Source organism: Merops nubicus, unplaced genomic scaffold, assembly GCF_000691845.1.
Source record: "Merops nubicus isolate BGI_N331 unplaced genomic scaffold, ASM69184v1 scaffold8597, whole genome shotgun sequence".
NCBI lineage: Eukaryota > Metazoa > Chordata > Aves > Coraciiformes > Meropidae > Merops > Merops nubicus.
In genome coordinates, this window is record NW_008622257.1 from 26,568 (window position 1) to 32,567 (window position 6,000).

Here is a 6,000-nt window from a genome sequence, read left to right on the forward strand (position 1 = left end):
ATAGCTCAGAATTTGGGGCAGTAGTAAAGGTTGATCTTATGGAGGAATTCCCTTCAACATGGTACAGATACAGTAAATACTGAGGAAGGGTTTAACTAGTTTGACTTTACCGTGAGAACAAACATGGGTATCATTAAAAATGAGTCATAGATTCATTAAGATTGGAAAAGTTCAAGATCATAAAGTCCAACCATCAACCCAACATTACTATGACCACTAAACCATGTCCTTAAGTATCACATTCACAGAATTTTTAACCATCTCCCGGGATGGTGGATTCACCACCTCCCTGGGCAGCCTGTTCCAATGCTCTTTCAGGAAAGAAATTCTTCCTAATATCCAAAACCTCACCTGGTGCAACTTAAGCCCATTTCCTCTCCCCCTGTCTCTAGTTACTCAGGAGAAGAGATCAACACCCACTTCTCTACAACCTCCTTTCAGATAGTTGTACAGAGCAATATGGTCTCCTCTCAGGCTCCTCTTCTCCAGACTAAACAATCCCAGTTCCCTCAGCCACTCCTCATAAGACATGTTCCCCAGACCCTTCACCAGCTTTTTTGCCCTTCTCTGGACCCACTCCAGCACCTCAATGTCTGTCTTATACTGTGGTGCCCAAAAGTGAACCCAACACTCCAACTGTGGCCTCACCAGTGCACCGAGTACAGGAGCATGATCACCTCCCTACTCCTGCTGGATACACCAATTTTGATACAGGCCAGGATGCTGTTGGCCTTCTTGGCCACCTGGGCACACCACTGGCTCATGTTCAGCCAACTGTCCACCAGCACCTCCAGGTCCTTCTCTGCCTGGCAGCCTTCTAGCCACGCTTCCCCAAGCCTGTAGCATTGCCTGGGGTTGTTATGACTGAAATCCAGGTCATAGAAGGAGATCAGGTTGGTCAAGCAGGACCTGCCTTCTGTGAACCCACACTGGCTGGTCCTGATCTCCTGGCTGCCCTTCACGTGCTGTGTGAGTGCACTCAGAATGAACCATTCCATAATTTTCCTTGGCACCAAGGTCAGGCTGACAGGCCTGTAGTTACCTGGATCCTACTTCTGGCACTTCTTGTAGATGGGCATTACATTGGCAAGTCTCCAGTCGAGTGGGACCTCCTCTGTTAACCAGGGCTGCTGAGAAATGATGGAGAGTGGCTTGGCCAGCTCTCCTGCCCTCTCCCTTACCACTGGTGGGTGGATCCCATCTGCCCCCATAGCGTTGTGAGTGTCCAGGTGGCTCAGCAGGTCCTTAACTGCTTCCTCCTGGATTACAGTAGGTTCATTCTGCTCTCCATCCCTGTCTTCCAACTCAGAGGACTGAATATCCTCAGCATATCTGGTCTGGCTATTGAAGACTGAGGCAAAGAATACATTAAGAATCTCAGACTTTTCCTCATACTTGGTGGCCATGTTCCCCCCTGCATCCAATAAAGGGTAGAGATTCTCCCTGGCTCTCTTTTTGCTGTTAATGCAGAACCTTTTTTATTGTCTCTTATGAACAGTGGCCCGATTGAGTTCTAGATGGACTTTTGCCTTTTTGATGTTCTCTCTGCATAACCTAACCAGATCCTTGTACTCTTCTTGAGTTGCCTGCCCCTTCGTCCAAAGTTGGTAAACTCTCCTTTTTTCCCCAAGTCCAAACAAAAGCTCCCTGTTCAGTCAGGCTAGTCACCTGGCCTGCCAGGTTGTCTTATAACACATGGGGACAGCCTGCTCCTGTGCCTCTAAGACTTCTTGCTTGAAGAATATCCGGCCTGCCTGGAGCACTTTACCCTTCATGACTGTCTCCCAAGGAACTGTCCCGACCTGAACAGGCCAAAGTCTGCCCTCTGGAAGTCCATAGTAGTGGTTCTGCTGACTCCCTTCCGTAGTTCACCAAGAATTGAGAACTACCATTTCATGGTCACTAAGCCTAAGATGGCCTCTGATGACCACATCACCCACCAGTCCTACTCTCTTTGCAAACACTAGGTCTAGCAAGGCACCTCCCCTACTAGGCTCACTTACCAGCTGTGTCAGGAATTTATTTATTTTCCACACGCTCCAGGAACCTCCTAGATTTTTGCCTCTGTTGTGTTGTATTTCCAGCTGATGTCCAATAAGTTGAAGTCCCCTACACAAACAAGGGCTGGTGATTTTGAGACTTCTGTTAGCTGCTTGAAGAATGCCACCTCTTCATCCTGTTTGGGTAGTCTATAACAGAGTCCCATCAGGATATCTACCTTGTTGGCCTTTCTCCTCATCCTTACCCATAAGCACTCAACCTTACCATCACAGTCATTGAGCTCTGTGCAGTCAAGATGCTCCCTAACATACAGAGCCACCCACCACATCTCCTTCCCTGCTTATCCCTTCTGAAGAGCTTTTGGCCGTCCACTGCAGCACTCCAGCCATGAGAGTTCTCCCTCCATGTTTCTGTGATAGCAACTATGTCATAGCTATGGGAAATAATGAAAAAAGTAGACACAGTGTTACTGTTCAAAGATATCACATAATTTTGCTTTTAACATGACTACAATATCGTTTTGTCCAATAAACAACTCCTTAAACAATAAATCTGTGTCTAAGAAAATTCTTCCTTGGAAGACTTGGTTCAAAATGTCAGTTAGATCTGTGTGAGACTAGGAGAAATAAATAGATTTCAATGCAATCTTGTACAATTTCCCCCATATATAAAGTCATTCAGATCTTCTAAGTTTTGCCTTGGGTTGGTTGGTTAGTGGTTTTTTGGTGGTGTTTTTTTTTTTTTTTGAGGTTATTCATATTTTTTAAACAGTATTTACCAGATTTCTGGTTTCCAAATAGATAATAACAGCATACAAAATTATAGCTATGGTTGACACATTGTAATTTTAATGCAAAGTCTTTCTGAATCTCTTCGAAATAACCCTGATTTTCTCTCAGTGCTTCAGGCATATGTCAATTAACACTCTTCAAATGCTTTAGTATAAGCAAATAAATCATATTCTTCCAGTTCAGAATAAGTTCACTTTGCCATGGTCCATGAAGCCTAACAGCCAGTTTCAGAAATACATGAATTACGTTGATTTGAAAAAATTGTAAAGCTGTTCTGAGAAATTATGTGTTGATTCTCTAAATGTTGTGTTATTGCTGAGCCTTCTAGAGCTGATGTTATCTTTGGAAAGCCTTTAGAGTGTTCAGCCATTCTACAGCCTAGCTTGTATTTTCATTCAAGAATGTTACTACCAGAAAGTACTACTGGATGCAGTACAGCTAGATAACTGCCAAGCAAAAGAAAGAGCAGATAACTAATGTTCTTTTAAAAAAATGCCTATCTTTATTCCCTTCTGAACTCTTTTGAAGTGTGTGCAGAGATTAATGGAGGAGAAAACTGAGGTTTGCATGGCTTGAAATGCTTTTTTTTTGCATGGATAAATGTGTGTGATGTTTTCTGGGGGAATCCAGGTTTAAGTAATTAATTAAAATATCTTTCATTCTGTGGCACGAGGTACTCACTACTACTCTGGGGTGGGGAACATACATCGCATAGATTCAGGAACAGCATTTACTTTGTTAGGTACATTTTGGGGTTTCTCTGAATTTGTTATTTTTTATTATTTAAAAGAAAATCAAACCATGTCCTAAGTTTAAAATTTAGACTACAGAACACTGTTCATTGCACTTTATGTATACTTAATAAGTGAGCCATATGTTCAGCTGTTTCAGCCTGGTTAAATAACACATCTGTTTTTGTTATCCTTCCTGTTTTGTTCACGGCAAAATATTTTCCATAAGAAGAACAGAAAGTCTTCTTAGTTACAAAAACTTAATTCTTAGATTTCTTGAGTAAAGACAGTATTTATTTCTTATAAAGCAGAACATTATTCCTACCTTTAAATTTCAGTTAATGAATTGTACAACTGAATTACTAGTTCATGGTGTGAAAAACAAGGGCTTCCACTGAGATAAACAAGTTTTTCTTCTGTTTTCTTCCACTTTCTACCTTTCTTTGTCGTGTTAGACATGGTGAGGAATTACTACAGATTTACAGCAGCTATTTATTCGAGCAAAGAGCATCCAAGCTTCAGATTTTCCAAACAAGAAACTTTTGGTGCTTTGTTCAGGCTCTCTAGTGGGAAAAAAAAAAAAGTTACTTTTTTAAAGTGCTTAGTGTACGCTTCCAATTACTTTTACTGACTTTATAAGTCAGTTTTGAACCAAAAACATAAAAATGGTAAACCTTTCATCACTCAAATATAACGTTATCATTATGCCAAACATTTTTGTGAGATGAAATTATGTAGGAAAAACAAATATTATAAATTAGGTGCAAGGACATATTGGCTTAAGTGGAAACATGATTTTACTCCAAATATGTAAATTTGAAATGTCTTCCATTATGTCTCTTTACACATGTTCTTCTAGTGGCATAGATCTATATTTATTAACTCCTGCATTTTTAGATCAGACCAACAATTATGCCATCTATTGCTTCTGTCCTGGACACATTAATCTCTTTGATTTAAGCATTCCTTCTAGAAAGCCGTTGACTATTTGTTTTAGCAATTGTGCTTTATTCCAATCTAAAAATTGTCAGTTTTTTACTTCTGGTATTATATCTTATTATGCACTTCTCATTATGCCCTTTTATCTTCAATGAAAACACAAAGCAACACTGGCCTAAGCACTAAATTCTAAGATAAACTTCTTGGATTAGGCTTTCTGAAAGCTATAGCATTCTATCCTGCACCTCTCAGCAGTGACAATCTTCTTCTTTGTACCTGGAACAGAAACCAAGAGTTGTTCATTTAGCACGTTGACATATTTGAGTCTTTAAAAACTACAGAAATGTCAGGTCTGTGTACTTGAAGCGGCCACTGAACATATGGTTCTCGTATTTATCAGTCTAAGGGGATAAAACCTTCCCAGGATTTTAGACCTTTGTTTCTAAGAACCAACCTGGGAATAAAAAAAAACAATGGGACATTGTGTTATTGCACAAAAGAACTATATTATGTGAGATGACCGTCACAGTGTATTAAACAAAGGAAGATGGCGGAAACCTTTCACAAATCACTTCCAAGAGAAACTAAAATATTTGTGTCACTCATGACGACTGTAAGCAACAGATTGCTTTAAGAAAACAATTCTTCTGACCAAAGCTAGTTATTTCTCCACTGACCCTTCCAAATGTGACCCCTTTTCTCACTATATTAAATATAGAAGCCTCTAAGCGTGATCAAGCATCTGACAGGCACTGTGATCTGTTCCCATCTGAAAGAGCTTAGTTTTTGAGTGGGCAGCAAGATTGTGTGAGAAATAGTAGAACACACAAGAAGAATGAACAATGTGTTGGCAGTACATATCATCTAGTTCTTTAGTGGTGCTGTTATTATAGGTGGAAGGTAATACAGTTACACAAGAATAGGACAAGCTGCAAGGAAAGGAAAGGGAAGGAGAATCTTGGACAAATTATCTTCTAGAATTATCCGTAGGTATTGTTTTTGAACTGAAAATCAATCGGTACTTTTTTTCAGTCAGTTTTGGTTTTGTTTTTTTCTTATTGTTAAACCATGGACAAACATGGGAAATTATAATAGTCTAATATAAGGAAGAGTCCAGTGCCATTAAAAGTAGTCCAACATACTTATTTTTGTATAATCACAGAGCAGCTTTACATTTCTTTCTCAAGTTGCTCAGTTCAACAGTATTTTGAGCCTTTTTACTGACTTGAATCTTGTGCGGTAATTTGTATTAATACTTTGGATGTTAACATAAACAGCTGGTACATCTTGCTTCTGCTAAATACCAGAAAAATACTTTATTAAATGTTATTGACTTTCTGAATAAATTTGTTCTGGTGCAAGTTAAGAGAAACACTAGGGAAAATTACTTCTTTCCCTGTTCGGTTGCTTTCATGGCTCATTCTGCTAATAGAAGGCTTAGCTAGGATATGTCCATGGGATTCTGTGTTTCAGCTTTCCCTTCTATTTTCTTAGCAGATTTTTTGCTTTTAACGCTTGAACATGCTGCTGGTTCCTGC

The 6,000-nt window shown here is 39.7% G+C and overlaps 1 protein-coding gene across 1 annotated transcript in view; it reads left to right on the forward strand.

The window, feature by feature from the left end:
- Window positions 1–6,000, forward strand: part of PXDN (peroxidasin homolog (Drosophila)) — a gene marked incomplete at its 5' end in the record, with an annotated part of 37,151 nt that overhangs the window by 25,312 nt on the left and 5,839 nt on the right. The window lies entirely within an intron of this gene.